The sequence below is a fragment of the Rhynchophorus ferrugineus genome, unplaced genomic scaffold, assembly GCF_030347505.1.
Source record: "Rhynchophorus ferrugineus isolate W39M unplaced genomic scaffold, kcgeb_rfMv2 rfM4, whole genome shotgun sequence".
NCBI lineage: Eukaryota > Metazoa > Arthropoda > Insecta > Coleoptera > Curculionidae > Rhynchophorus > Rhynchophorus ferrugineus.
In genome coordinates this window covers 55,856,537-55,873,809 of record NW_027472583.1, presented here as the reverse complement: position 1 = coordinate 55,873,809, position 17,273 = coordinate 55,856,537, and the positions used below count along the sequence as shown (strand labels likewise).

Sequence of the window (17,273 nt, the reverse complement as noted above, 5' to 3'; positions counted from 1 at the left end):
ACATATTTTATTTTAAAAAGTTTTTTGTGTTAAAACTCTAAGAATGATATTTTTTTATTTTTTTAGTCAATTCCTTATTTATATTTTGAAGTCGGTTCAATTTCTTTATAAAAAATATTTTATTTTTCTCTTTTTAATGTTAAATATTTACCAATACATTACGCAATTATTTCATTTAAGTTTACAGTGGGTAGACCAACTAAAGGTGTAGCCAGTATGAAGAAAAATAGGAATAAAGAAGCAATGGTTGAAAATAATGAAAATAATTCATTATACACAAATATCTGATTATTTTCGATAAAAAATGTGTGAAAACTTTGTACGTGCCTTTGAAATTTAAACGTTTCTCGCAATTTGCCCCCTTCCCCCTTTCAGATCCTGATTTGGTTTCAATGGGACGACCTCGGAAGTGCACTCTTTGGAATTATAATTAGTTAATAACAATTTCAATCAAAGATATAAGTAAAATACAAGTAAAATAAATTTGATATTTTTTCTTATTATTTAATTTAATAATATTTATTATAGTTGGTTCAATAGTGTTATATTTTAGCTGTTTTACGTTCAAAACATTTATAAACCTGTGGTAATCCAGTTGTTGTCCCAGTTGTCATAAATAGTAAAATACGAGTTATAGAAAATACAATTCCTTTAGTTAACAGAAACTTTTTTCCGTTCATAAATTTTATTATAAATAACTTTAAACTTTACATAACTATCTCATACTCATTCTTTTTTATGTATTGTAAATGCTAAAAGAATATTGCAAATTCAAAGTAAATCGTTGGAACTAAACTTAGTTTTTCATTAGTTGTTGTCTTCTTCTTTTTATGTTCCTATTTTCCAGTCATATTAACTTTTACGTTCCGTAGAAGAACATGTCTGCCATTCTATATTTATAATTGTCTACTCCCGCAAGCAGAGGATGCTTAGATATTTAAGTATGCATCTAGATCGATGCCTAACTTGGAAGAAGCATGTACTCGCCAAACGGAAACAATTTAGACTTAAACTCTACTAGTTGTATTTAATAAATAACCTGCAACTAATCTATTTCCTCAACTATATCAATTAATTGTAAACTGTTAACCTAATACTAATCTTCAATTAGTCTCATAAAATTATCGGTTAATGATATAGTTTCAAAACAACTCCTCTAAAATATTCGTTATAAATGGTATCATAGTAACTAGCAGTCATGTGCTTGACAATATTATAATTTACTTTAGATATATTTTATTATGGGTAAATAATATAGCAACATCAAACATCCTATCAATTTAATTTAAAAGAATTAATAAACAGTGAGAAATATTTAACTACTGACGTTAAAATGAAGTAACTTTTAACTTTCTTATTAGTAATAATTTCTCTTTCCATGTGAACAACTCCGGCTGAGGTTACGTCACTGGTACGGCGGCACGACTGAAACTTGATGGCTACAAAAGGTAATGGAAATGCATTATTTTAATTCTGCCAACGTACATACGTGTATAAGACCCTTTCATGGGAACGTGTACCATTGTACGGGCTACCAGTCAAATTACTGTCACTGGGGGGGGGGGCGAAATGAACCAACTAGCAGGACTCAGGCAATATCGTCCTGTTCTCATTAACTATAGGTGATTTCAGATAGCAAAGATTATTTTTTGAAGATTTGATATACAACGAAACTACAACTTCAAAAAAGAAAATATAAACTAAGAATATTTTATATCAGTTTATGTTTTTTCTAGTTTGTTATTTATAGATGGTTCTTCTTTTAGAGTGTTTGTTATATTAACTGGGTCATGTCTACATAATAATTAAGTAAATTGAATTTACCTGTTAAAATATCATGTATTTGATATTGAGTTCGAGTGTTACATTGCAGCAATATGCTACAGTCAATGAAAATCGATATATTCATAGTATAATCTAAATCACGCCCCTAGTGACAATTTGTATTCCCCATTACCGAAAGTATGTCTTAATGCATTAAGTTGAATTTTGGCTAAAATGTATCGTTTTATTAACTATTTCAAGAAACCTGAGTATAATAATATAACCTTGATATTATATGACCTTCTAGACGGTTCCTTTGTTTTGTCAGTTATGTTTTAATAATCTAACGAACTATCATGAATACTCATATGAAATTAATTACTGAAACTTAAAATTGATGGTTGAACATACATTGGAGATTAATTGAGTAACATTGGGTTGTTTCTTACCTCATCTGGCTAGTCGGTTCTGGAATCTACAGAAATAAGCAATTATTGAGAATCAAATAAAAAGATATTTGCCTGCGGTTAGGTGCTCCCTTATTTTCGGGAACTAGAGTTATCTGACATTTAGCTCTTACTAGATATTATTGAAATGAAAGAAAAAGCGACGCAAGTTATATTAATGAACGAGTTCATGGAAGAAGTTTCCAGTATATATATTCCAGTAATTTACCGATTCCATCTCAAAAGAACGATGTATATTTTGAAGCTATCCACTAATCGACCATTCCATTAGTAATAAGAAGTGAAGGTAACGACTCATATGTCGCAATAAGTAGCAATCAGAAGGAGCAGGGTCTGGAGAATACGCGGGTGGGGTAGCACGTTCCATTTTAATGTTTTCAAGTATTTTTACAGCGGTTTGGTTTGGTCATCAATTGTAGCCGATAGCAATCTCCATTGAGAGTTTTATCGAGCAATACCTTCAAATCCTTGTCTTGATTTTTTTGACTGTTCGGAACGCTCTTAGTCTTCAGCGTTAAAATCACCACTTTTAAAACGTCTAAACCAGTATTCTCAGGTCAAAATCGATGGAGCATGATTGCGATATGCTTCACAGAGCATTCGATGACCTTCAGCTGTCTTTTTGTTCAAACTAATGTAATAAAGTAAAACTTATAGAAAATTCCATTTTCTCAGTGCGAATTCAGACACTTTCAACGCACTGAAAAAAATGTTTTGTTCACATTACGACGAAATCGCATATTCTAAAAAGTGTAGGGCTAATATAAAATTAATTAATATAAAATGTTTGTGAATATTGTTTCGCACGTCAAAAGTCGTGGACTATCTTAGTACATAAGTTATTGATTTGCAATATTGAACATTATGTTGATGCTGTTTTTTATTAGACAAAAAAAAACAGTTTTTTTGATAAAACTTTATTATAAACTAAAACCTAAATCTATGTCAGCTTGTGTTAAATGCCACCCGTGATACTAAATATTTAACACAACGTTGTTTACATCTATGAGGAAGACTGACGGCATCACGTCTTAACGTAAACCATCTAAAACGCCTGTATTTCAAGAAGACGACTTCTGACCTACGCTCTTTAGGCTTGCCACCTCGAACGTGGCAATGGATTGGTTCCATCTGGCCTACAGCTGCCGCTCACGTTTGGCACGTGTCATCAGCTGCCAGCGCTTTATATTAAACCTCCGCCGCGATGCCGTGGGGTCCACGCTCCGAAACAGAAACATGTGAGAGAGTAAAATATGAGTTTGCCGCCGATATTCGTGAAGTGAAATCGATGAATTAAATAATAGAAAATCACTTAATATATTGGGTTGTCCTGAAGATAAAATTGGTTTTTGTGTTCTTGAAGGTGGTGTTACTGTGTATTAAACCTCAACGGGTATTTTTTTATAAATATTTTGAAGTGTCCTTTTTACAACCGAGGTTTTTTCTGAACTGGACCTACAGTTGGACTTCGAATCACGGTCCTCGGTATTAAGCTTACTGACCGTCCAATGACCAATTTAGAGACCATCCTAGAAGACATCCGGTCTTACCCAGCCTCGTTCCATGTCCGATTTTCTACTGTTGCCTATAAAGTCATTTACATTTACAATCAGAAACATAAAGTCCATCCATACCCCAGAAGGATTCGAACCCGCGACTATCGCAACAGTAGAAGGACCGTCCTGTCGCCTTAACCACTGCGCCAATGAAGCCGACACGGGTACTGTTGTAACTAACTTTTCATGTTGTCACTGACAGACCTCACCCACATACTGAATGTGTTATTTCGTCGAAGTGTGAACAAACTTTTTCAGTGCCTTAAAAATATTTGAATTTTTAGCGAGTAAAACGCATTTTTTGTTTTACTTTTTATTTCTTTCCTCTTATAGTCCTATTATCTTGTCACCTGTGCTCTCTAAACTATCCGAAAGACTATGTATTAAGAGACTCAAAATGATCGCAGAGGAGGGAAATGTTATTCCAAACCACCAATTTTGCTTCCGTAATAAATACGGAAAACAGAACAAATACAAAGATCAAATCAACCAAATTAACAAAAACTTAAACGATGAAAAATATTGCTCCGCTGAATTGTTCGATATTTCTCAGGCTTTCGACAAGGTGTGGCATACTGGACTGCACGTTAAATCAAAAAAGCTTTTGCTTCATACGCACTTGCAATAGCTGAAATCATACGTCACAGACAGACATTTCATTGTCAAATAGGGTGACGAATACACTGACCTACACCCAATATCTTCGGGTGTTCCGCAGAGCAGTGTTCTTGGCCCATTGTTGTATCTATTGTATACCGACCTCAAGAAACAGTACTGTTGCAACATATACATGGTTTTATCATCACACGAGGATCCAACGTCAGCCACAACAAACCTCCAACTTCATCTTAACAAAGTCGAATTGTGGTTGAAAACGTAGCGTATCAAAGCAAATCAGACAAAATCTATCCATGCGACATTCACCCTTTTTAGAAGAACATGTCCCTCAGTAAAATTGAATAATCGTGAACATCCGCAAGCAGACCACGTTAAATATCTGGGAATGCATTTTGATCGACGTTTGACTTGGAAAAAACATATAGTGACAAAATGCATACAGTTTGGGCTTAAACTAAACCAAATGTATTGGGTGTAAATATAAATTATCATTAGATATTAAGGTTTTGTTGTATAAGTCAATACCCATTTGGACCTACGATATTAAACTGTAGGGCACTACTAGCAAATCTAACATAAACATTAAATTGTTGCGATTCATCGTCGATGCTCCATATTACGTGTCCAACAAGTTGATTCAGCGCGATATCCCCTTAGAACCCATAACGAGTGTAATTCGTTAGTATCCCAATGTATTTTAATGCTAAACCGAGTTAAATGTACGCGATGACAATATAGTACTCAAACGCAAACTACCATATGAACTGATTAATAGACACATAGGGTGAGATTTAATAATCCCTAGAATAAGCTAGAATAGTTTTTAGAATAAGTTAGGATAGACTTTAAAATAAGTTAGAATAGTATCTAGAATAAGATTTAGATTATAAGTTGTAAAACACATCACTTACTCAAGTGATCTTTTACATGTCAGCTGTAGATCAATCCTTGTCGATTAGTGAAAAAAATATTTAAAACTGGATGATCAGGTGAATTTCATATCTCTTACATTTATCTTGCAAATTTTCTCCGACAATAACAATAAGCAGGTTAAATCTGATTACGATACTATGACCGTTAGCTAGCATCCGATTCAATGCTATTTTGCTCTTGGACAATAGTTCGAGTCACTGTTGGATTGTGAGCTAAATTTCATCCGAATACCCATAACATATATTTGTAAAAATAGATGATCTGCATTTGGGGATCGCTCCTAGTAAATGATAAATTTGTCCCTGTATCTACAATCGTTTAAGCTCTCATTAACATATTTCTGATACAAATTTGAATCTACTAAAAAACCTTTATGACATAATACCTTGAAAGTGACCATAAAATGGCCCTGTACAATATCCAATGTTGGCCAAAAAGTTGCTAAATTTCCCACCTCAGAAACTAATGAGCGTAATGTAACTGTTAGTTAGACCAATTGTAGATATTTTATATTCATAAACATAAGTCAGTTGATAAGTCGCCGCTGTATTTTAATGTTTTACAATATTGGCAAGCGATTGTAATTTCCTTAATTCTAACTGATTTTTTGGCACAATAATCTATTTCAGTTAAAAAATGAGTGCTAAAAAACAAAGAAAACAATAGGTGTTCACAGAGAACTCTCTGCAAAAGAAAATAAATGTTCTAATAGTAAAGAAGTTAAGAAAATAACCAAGACAAAAATGAGGTAAAATAAACGAACAAAAGGATAATAAGGTATTAATAAACTGAAAATACAAAAACGTAAAATGTAACAAAGAAGTGAATGTAAAGTTTCTTCATTATAAGTAAAAGTTCATTCATATAAAGCTTAAATCTTCTTGAAGGGTTTACCATTTATAGAAGGAACACATTTGTTCACAATAGATGCATGTAGTGAACAGATAGTTCACACATGTAGTCACAATAAATTTGTTATTTAATGATATCATTATATGGTTAAAACATATTAATTAAAAGAAAATTAAACTTATTCAACGTAAATGTTATGAATATTATATATAAAATAGCAAAATATTTGTTGGCTTGTCCTTGAAGACACTTGTGTAAATTTTAGAAGTGTAAAGTAACCAAATGCCTAAGAGATAAGATTAACATATTTAAATATACTTATTAAACTCCATGATCAATAGACACCATTCATTATAAGGTAAAATACGGTGCGATGGGACTTGTGTAATGCAAATACTATATTGCCAATAATTTTAATACTGCGGAAACCGTAATTCGTCTTAATTCATTTTCCCACGAATTTACTAGATAAATAATCAATATGAATGGTGATCATTGACGTGATTTTGAAGTTGATATGTTTAGTGCATAAATAAAACGTGTGCAGATGTAGCTGTTTAACGTCGACGTTATTTCAAGTTTTTTCAGACATTTGTTCCTGGCCAAAATATTAACTTACTTACGGAATTCGTTCTATAGTCTATTCAAAGTTCTTTTGTACATACGTCATCTGAATTTGTGACGTCAAAACGTCGCAATATTGCCATAACTACTCTGAGTTTTAGTTCAGTTTGGTTTTGACATACAACAAAAATCAATTTAAATAAAATAATTAAACAAAGATACAAAGATCAAATATAATTTATTATAACATTATAGTAAATCTAATGCATATATTATCAAAAGACTTAAAACTACAATTAAGTACACAGTTATAATAGTTTATAGGTTAGGGTTGTGTTTGATTATATTTACATTGAAGTCTATTCCATACCGTCTATGAGTTAGTGTTCTAGGCGCGTTTGTAGTTGTATCCTCTGAAGGTTTAATCTACCTAATTAATAATTGTATATCTAAGTAATATATTTTACGTTCATTAGAGAGCATATTTACTTTTTACGCTTAGTTCTACCATTCAAGGATACAACTGTATTTCTCCTTCGTTTGTTCTGTTAATACTTGTATACATCTTTATTGATAAAACTAATTTAAATCATTTCATTCCCTTTAATGAATTTGCCATATCTGCTAAACAGTTATTATTTTTTCTCTCCTTTTTACACATTTATAAATAATTACGCACATATCTGTGCGCATAAATCTTTTACACTCAACAATAAGATTTCCTACTGTTATCATTTTTTAATTATATACCCCGCTTTAGTTGTTTCCATTCTCATTTCTCTGCCTTAGATATTGATAGCATTGAATCTTATCATATTCAGAAAGTTTCATTCAAGTGAATAAGTAAAAATTTGTCGAAATTCTTCTTCAATGTCTTTAATCTAGTTCATCCAAACTGAGGCATGAACCAATGAATAATTATTAAATATTATGACTAATAAAACCTAATTAATTTTTATTCCAACATTTACCTATTTTTATTCCAACATTTACCTTTTGCCATCAAATTTTGCTGTCACGACACTATTTTTATTATCATCTTGCAATGACTGACCGTTGGGTATATTGGTCCCATTCTAAAATATCCATGTCTCATCTAAATACACAAATTGAGAAATAAGTCTTCCTTCATTTTATTATATGCTTTTAAAAGCAATATCCCGAAATTCCACTAAACCTCTTCGATACTTTCTAGACTAACAGTTTACTTTGAAGTAATTGTATCACGTTATTTTTGTATTGAAAAACTACTTACTGTTTTCATATACTTCATATATTTAATCTCTAATGGAGCTAACATCTAGTTGATCTTGATTTGTGACCTGCTTCGTATGAGGACGGTTTTTTTTCGGTGAATTTAAAATTATATTTTTCATTTTTTAATATATTTCAGTGACAGTGTCCATGTAATATTCATTGCAGCTAAAAACAACATGCTAAAAATATTGTCAGTAAAAATCGCAGTAAATTAATATTTAACAGTAAAAATGCTTACCTCTCTATCGAATATAACTAACAAGAGGGGGTCCATTATCTCGTTCGTGTTCAAAGTAACTGGTTAGAGACGCAATCTGTTCTGTCTGCCATCGGAATTTTCAATCAGAGTAAAAATAAGCAGCGATTTGAAATTTATCAAAATGAATAATTATGAAAAATGAATTTTGCATACGTTTGACAACTGGACGATTTTGGCAGGCTACTTTGGTTACACGTTCGTACTGATCAGCATTGCATATCTTTTTAACCAGAATAAAATGAGAAGGATAATATTGTCTGATTCAAAAACTAATTTACAAATTGCGGCAGACAATATATTAAACATCTTGATGACGTATGTATAAAAAAACTTTGGATAAACCATATATACTTATTAATATATTATTTATAGTTGTTCGCCCTTATCTCTAGTAAAATAAAAGTTAGTAACACTTTTCAGTGTTTTTACCATTTAGTACATTTCACTACACAATTACACAAGATCGTACGGTTTCATGGTAATGGAGTCTTCCTTCATTTTGTTGCGAAACTCATAACTTCATCTATGACAGTTGGAATCCGAAAATATCGATGAAAGTATTTTTTTCTGTGGTAAAATAATGCTGTAAAGTAGTGGTGTATTATGTTAATATTACTTCTCGTAGAATATCCCTATAATTGAATACCATAGGTCCATATAAGTTTTAGTATTTGTTCATACAGCGGTAGAGTATTATGCACGGATACAGTGACTTATTTTCGTTGACTTATTTTTCATATCTGTGTCTACTTATTTATATTAAGCGTGTTGAAGTTTTCTTGTTGCTATTGTATCCTATAGCAAGTACAGCGGTGCAATTAACAAATGTAACTGTAGTAATAATGTAATAACGTTTTATATTTTTGATCTACTGACTAAAAAAATTAGAACCGTAGTTACATACGCGGACGATATGGTAGATTCGATGGATTTTATCTTAAGAAGATCACTAATGATAATGTTAAATATACATACATACTTGTTAAACGAAAAAAACTACGAAATCATCCTCAGACAATTCCAAAACTATATGTTTTGAGCTATAGCCTATACTATTAAGTTTATGCTATTACATCTCTAATAGAGAGAGTCTAATTCAATATTAAATACTTTGAGAGTGTTGTGCATCCCAATGCACTTGCCAATAAGATAAAGCATTAAGTTATAATCAGTATAACAATATCAGAATGATATTCAGAATCTGCGATTTTTGGTAACTAGTAGGACGAGGTAGGGACAGTGGTATTGTTATTCTATTGACTGTGGCGTTCTTTTATAAATAAATATTTGTAAGAATGAATATCATCAAAAAAATTAATTATCAGAAAACCAAAAAACAAACAAAGCTTCATAGTAAATGGAGGATCCAATTACTATTGCAATATGATATAGTTATTTAATTTTATTAAATAAAATTTGAAAGTTTTACTTTCTCACTCTTCGAAATAGATAGGCATTCCATTGGTTTGGATATTCCAAGTTTATAATGTCTACATCACTATATCGAATTAACGTCAAGTTTCAAACAATTGTACTGGTATAGCAAACGAAATGAGACAAAATAATAATACTAATTTAAAATGTTACAAAGCTTTAAATTGTCCTCGTATACCTCTATACATAAGGAAAATATGACCCATTTTCAATTAAATTAAAAAACAACCACTCAGACTGCTTCAACTCCATACCCCACCAAAAAATGATGGGTTGAACGATCATCGGTGACCATCCACCAACGCAAGGGCGTCGACAAAGATCAATTCTCACGCTCAGGAGTTGCAGCTAAATCTCATCCTCATGGTTGCGATAACTCTACTTTAGGGTAGAGAGATTGCGAAGATATACTACAGAAATGATCCTGTGAAGTATGATCTTATCATAATACCACTAAACGTATGTATTTTTATAAAGCTCTATGAATGGAGACAGCGAAATATTAACGTAAGCGCCATCTGTTAGGCTATGTACGTAACTCAATCTAAATTTATCTATAAGCCGGGGTTACTTATTTCTAAAAATAGATGCTTACTTCGTCTTCAATAAAAATAAATAATTTACAATAATGAATGAATTAGTGTGGCCTTGGTGATCGGAATGTTTATATTATTAAAAATTTCTTTAAATATTAACATATGGCAAATATCTGAATTTTTTCCGACTTTTTAATTTTTATTGGCAATAATGTTAAAGGTGGTTAAATGGTAAAATTCTCGTTCTTTTAAATTCTTATATATATTTTTATCTATGAGTTTCTTTTCGGATGATAAAAATAAAGGTAAACTATTTTGAATATGATTTAATATGAAATATGAATACAAGTTAGTCCTTTTTTATGTCACATAAAACATAAAAGACAAATTTAGTTTTTAAAATTAATTTATTAAAATAAAAACCTATACAAATATACGTAATGTAAATAACATAAATATAGGTAAACAAAAAGCAAAAAAAAACAAACTATATAAGTGCAAATAAAACACAATTATGAAATCTACTCTAGGCAAAATTAAAATATCTATAATTCATCTATAACGCCTTCTCATATTTGTTTAGTGCCATCAATTTTATGGGATCTATTAGAGTTCTAACTTATCTTGACATATTGAAGGTAAACTTTAATCCTTCCCTGTTGATATTGCATTAAATCCATAATACCAACCTCATAATAACTTTTAAAATTTGGTCTTGAAAATCATTATGGATTGGACAATTGAAACACTAAAAATGTATGTATTTTTTAAAGATATTTAGATTTTAGAGTATTTAATCTGCGGAACTACTTAATATAGAATGTAGACAAATATTGCATGTTGTCTCTTTTCAGAAGTTTTGTTAAATAGCCTGAAATAAGACTAAAATACAATATTAGACTCTTGTTTTTCTCAGAGCACAGTTCTCTGGAACTGAAAATATAGACTCAACTGGTTATTTAACAACCTCAAGTGGTACTAGATCTCCAGTTATAAAAGAATATAAGTTATCTAACACGTTCATCTTCTTTACAATTTTCTCTGGGAGAATGATGTGAAAAATTGAAGTGATGATGAGCGCTTTTAAAGATTTCTCGAACATATTAGGTGAAGGATGCTGCTTTTACCTCCATGACCTCTAATAGATCCGACAAAATTCTCTAAGTAATCTTGGTTAAGATTTGTTAAACAGATGTAGTTATTTGTAAATTTAGACAAAATTGATTTCTTTAAGGTAATAAATCTCGTAAAAGTAGCAATTAAATTTATAATTGATGGCACCGTACCAAATATGTTCTTAACAAGGCAATCAAATTTAAATATACAATACCTCTACTATTAAATTATTGAACACTGATTGTTCTAAAAAGTTGAAGTATTACAAATATTTTAGCGATATTTTACAATTAAAAATAGTATTTATTACTACTAATTATCGAGTTATCTTAATTATTACCTTCTTGTAAGACTTCTTTATGCAGAGACATCGGCCAAAAATATCGATATTTTTTTCAGAATATATCGATATATCGATATTTTTTCTGCATCACTATTATACAGTGAAGATTATTTTTAAATTATGTAGATAATATGGTGAAGGCATTTTTCTTCCTGTTTATTTTATATCATTTTACATTTTTGTGATAATATTATAGCATTGTTTTGTGTCCTGAAACTATATTTTAAGTAGCAACTATAAGCCAAACTATTTTATCTGAATCTGTCTATCATTTCCAGAAATGTTAAGCTGCGCATTCACCATTATATACTCAATAGTAACTTTATAAATTATTATATGTATTAGATATGAACTTATGCTTACTATTAATTGAAGCATTACAATCATTAAAATACTAATTAGTAAATTTTCTGAGCATAAACTACTACTTCGTTTACATATTAATTACAGTAATAATTTGTAATCTCTATTTAATGTAAAAAAAGTTCTTCCACCATTTTGTCATCAATATATTTTGTAAGATATATTTGGTGTAGTGTTATTATACTGAAAAAATGTAAATAATTATTATATGAGTATATGCTTCTATTCGACAAAATTCAAAAGTATTCAAAGGATTTTATACGTTTTGTCGTTTTGTCAATAAAGGTGACGTTATTTGATCTGTTATCTTGATTGATTTTATTGGTTAGGTAAGTTATAAAACTGATAATACAATAAACTAACTACGAAAATAATATTGTATTGGATAGGAAATTTTGCGAAAAAGGCTCAATTTTACAGAAGAAAATGCTCTCACTTCTTAGGAATTCATTCTTAAAATCAGAAAATGAATGTTCCATCATCATAAAGTTCAACATATAGCTTATTCATTTTTTTTAAATTTCAGAACTAATTAGTATATAGTTGACGACAATGAAGTTGTCGATTAAACGTGTTAAAACTCAACGAACCTATATAAAGTGTGCTATTGCTAAAGGTCTATAAAAGTTCTAAGTTATGCATTTTTTTAAATGATCATATCCTGTTGGTACAGATTATTTTAATTTAAGTGTAAACACCTTTATATGATTGATACAAAATGTGGCAATCATTATATATTCGACGGATAGATGGCGCCACAATGCACAACCCTATCATTAAAGTCAACCCTCTCTTATTTTTTTTGCAGTTTTAAGAAATTACTCCACAGAGACCGAACATTTTTCGGCATAATGGCGCCCGTAAGAAATAAAAGTTAATTTTAAAACAATTAAGATAAACTAAGCGTAATCAAAAGAATCGATTATCTTCTTTTTTTTCGTTATGTTCGGCGCCCAAACAAGTTGGTAAAAAGTTTTACTGCCGTTGAAATTGGCTTTGTTTAGAATAAGAAAAAAATACATTCGACAAAGTTGGATTTTCTGTAATCTGTACGTTTCCTTGGTTTTCATGCTGCTCGCCCATTTTTTCGTATCCCTTTTTGCGATACGTACCGAAACCCTAGCATAAAATTGTTGTTTTTTCTTCGCTGAAATTGGTTGCGTTTTTTTTTAATGAAAACATTATTTTTCCAGAATATCTTATGTTTATTTTCGTTTAATTTAAAATAAATATATTGTTAACACGGCGTTCTAAAGTTTCCGGTCCACCTAAGAACATTTTTATTTTGAAACTTAACATCATGTCAGACAAAAAGTAGATTTTTGTTTTGGCCTGAAACCAGGCGTAGGAGTGCATGACGCATATCTGGTCGCAGAGACTTGTCCTGGAGTGACAAGTTGGACCGGGTTATGTCGGACTGCCTCTGGGCTTACCAATACACTAAACCGAAACAGCCTCACGGTTGACTCCTGAGGTTCGCTACTGCTACTGCATTAAATTTGGGGATATGGTACCCGCTAATTGGGCAGCCGTTATTGGGCACGAGGATCCGGTGAAGAATAGCCAGTGACCTAACTATTGATTCGCTAACTGAGTTAACACACGACTGGATACTGTCGTATGAGGGTAAAAGTTATGACTGCAGTGACGGATGAGGTCGCTTCAGCCTGGAAAAGGGAAGGTTAGCGGTGACGCAGTGCTAAGCTCCCAGCATGTTGACCAGCTCGCGAACAAGCGCGTTTTCAGAAGAACTTGAGCTGAGTTGTTGCTTATGGAATGATTGAGATATGAAGTGCTTGATTTCTGGAGGGTCAGTTTCATTATGAATTTTATTATTTCTGACAAACCATAGAGCGTTTATGATTTTGCCTGAGGAGCTTATTTTGGAAAACTTGAAGCCATTTCATCTGTTTGGGTTTAACACAAAAATAAAACAGATTAAATTTAAAGTTAAGCAACTGTAGTGGTTAGTCAGGAGACACTCTCAACTTGACCTAAAACTAAGGAGATCGGTTTATCAGTCAATTATAAATCCAAATTTGACCTACGGGTGCTACCCCATGCACCAAAACATTAAACCATTTGATAATCCAACGCACGTTAACGTTGATGTTTATCTTTCTATCAAATACAGTTCAGTGCATTACAATCGGTATTACATAAGACTAGAATTTGTCCTTATGACTATATGCAATTTTCTTGATTTCTGGAATAACAGTTGCTATCTGAAAGTCTTGGTGGAAGTAGTCAGTGTTATAGTATCTTGATGAATTTACTATATCTCCTTGTTTAGAGAACTATGTCTAGTACGTTTGATTATATGTTAATTCAATATGCTCTAATTCTCTTTGGTTAACTTTTATTCTCCATGTTTGCCCATGTCGATTTTTGATTGCTACTTCCTTATAGTCATGAAGAGAATAAATAGTAATATTATCAGTAACAGGCTAATATAAATAATTGGATCCCAAACGATAACAAAGATCTCACAACCCCGAGACTTTGATCTCAGATATTGAAGGGTACTTTGTTTCAGTGACTGACCATTGTTCAGTTCAGACGTCCACCATCGACTCTCCAAGCAACCTTTTCATATAACACTGGCGCTTATTTTTATCATCTGCAGTATTTTCCACTTTTATTAGTGATGTGATTCCTAAAGGTTAATTGGAAGAAAATCACAATTGTCAGTAGATACATAATAAATTACTGTTATACCAGCAAATATTAGAGCTAGTGTTGGGAACTCTCGACTGTTTAGTAATTGACTACTTTTTACTATCGACTGTTTTCAGTCGCTATTTTCGGTCCGACTGATTTTGTTACTATTTACTATCGACTGTTTCAGTCGTGTACTTTTAGTTACTATTTTTGGTTCTACTAGTTTCATTCGAGTGATTTTTAACGTTCTGGTCTGTCGTCCTAGCCGTGAACTGTAGAAAAATGTACCCAATTTATGCTTACATAGATTTATATGTAGATTTATAGTTTTATTATTTTTTTGGTAGTTTGTTTGTAATTTTTTTATAACAACTTTTTTAGATACGCTTAGTACAATGTTAATTATTATTATTATTACAATTCATTTATTACTACTTTTCCTATGTGCTTGGATTAATTAACAAGCAAGACGAGTGCGAGAAAATACATCAGTATGTATTCCTCAATTATAAAATTATAATTATTTATTAATTATTAACTTATAGCTATATTTTACACTAATAATACACACTAAATGTTGACACAAGTTCGTATGGTTTTGTTTGTTTCAATCTCCTGACATCCTGCGCGCTGTCCAGCAGTTGTATTGCTTCCACGTTAGTATGATTTAGTAATCTTCTTTCGTGTTTCAAGGCGAAATCCTGCACTTCGTAAATCCATTTGATTTCCAGGTCATCGTGCAGTTCTTCATTGGTTACATAGCGATAGGCATTGGTAATCAATCGAAGAACCTTGTTTTGACAGCGCTGTATGTCTAACTGATTTGAATTTTTAGTGCAATCCCATATTTGCACCCCATAGGTCCAAATTGGCCTTATAATAGTATTATAGATCAACCTCTTTGATTTTAGATCAAGTTGAGAGTATCTGCCGACTAACCAGTATAGTTGTTTTATTTTGCTTCTAATGTGTTTTGCTTTTTGTCTAACGTGATGCTTTCAATTTAATCTACCGTCAAGATGGATTCCAAAGTATTTTGCTGATTCTGCTTGAGGAATCGGGCATCCATTGAGTGATATAATTAAGTTTTTATTATTTCGCCTTAATGCAAAATTAACGTGGACAGATTTGGAGCTATTTAGTTGAATTTTCCAAACTTTTGTCCATTTGTAGATTTTGTTGACTGCCACTTGCACTTTTTCTATTGCCCTAGGCAGAGATATATCTTTTGCCATAGTAACTGTTTCATCAGTAAAGGTTCCAAGAAGTGTTTCTTTTGTTGTTGGAATGTCAGCAGTGTAGAGCAGATACAGGAGAGGTACGCTACCTTGTGGAACTCCAGCCGAGATATTTTTAAATGTCGAGAACGCCATTTCGTGCGATACTCTAAATTTTTTTCCGAATAAATATGACTCCAGCAATTGACAATAGTTACGCGGTAACAGTTTGCTCATCTTACAGATTAATCCCAAATGCCAAACCCGATCAAAGGCTTGCTTGTAAATAACAAAATATTATATATTAATATAGCAGCATTTTGGAGCGATATTTTTCACGATTGTTAATGTAATAGGGTAAAAAGATTAAAATTGTGAATGATTGAGACCACTCCTGTATCTGCTCTATACTGCTGTTACTTTAATAACATACATATATGGATATGGAAATGGACTAGAGACTGGAACATAGAGATTCTTCAAACAGAATTAGCTAAATACCTCGGTATCCATCTCGATCGTACGTTGAATTGGAAATATCATGTTAGACAAAAATAAGAACAGATTAGTTAAAGTCAAGCAACTGTACTGGCTAGTCGGAAGATACTATCAAGTTGACCTAAAATCAAAGAATTAAAAATTTGGACCTACGTGGTCTAAATATACCCTATATCACTACATAGTATAAAACAAAGTCGCCTTTTCTGTCCCTATATCCCTATGTGCGCTTAAATCTTTAAAACTACGCAACGGATTTTGATGCGGTTTTTTTCAATAGATAGATTGATTCAAGAGGAAGGTTTATATGTATAATACATGCATAATATACTAAGGCAAAATTGCTAATTTTAGAAGTTTCTAACGTGATGTCGTAAATTAACCTATTTTTTTAGGCTTATTTAGCAATTAGCAAAAACGCTGCCTAACCCTACGAGTTAGATCAAATTAATGTACTACAGTATTGTACACCATAAAAAGGTCTACAAAAAAGTCCGCTATGGTATATGTTTATCTTTTAGAGATAACCTACATTAACCATTTTTATTGTTTACTTTTTACGTGAGAAAATGGCTTATTTACGAAGCTATTTTAAGCAATACGGCATTAATCCTTATCGAATTAAGTACCTTAAATACAGTGTGCAATTAATATAGATCAATATGGTTCCTTACAGCATGTAAATTAAACAAATATTTTCGGAGATATTACAAATTTAAAATTTGCGTTTAAAAATGTGTAATGTAATAAAAATTGTATGAATTTAGATATTCCAAAGATAGCAGGAAATCTTCATAGTAAGTATAGGGGAAGAGGAATTGTTTTACTCCAAATT

General features: G+C 31.5%; 1 non-coding gene across 1 annotated transcript; it reads right to left on the bottom strand.

Annotated features, from left to right (window-relative positions):
- Nucleotides 1-9,931: 9,931 nt before the first annotated feature.
- Nucleotides 9,932-10,145, bottom strand: LOC143196742 (small nucleolar RNA U3). The gene has a single exon (XR_013005812.1). It is a non-coding gene; the product is annotated as a small nucleolar RNA U3 (small nucleolar RNA).
- Between the last annotated feature and the right edge of the window lie 7,128 nt (nucleotides 10,146-17,273).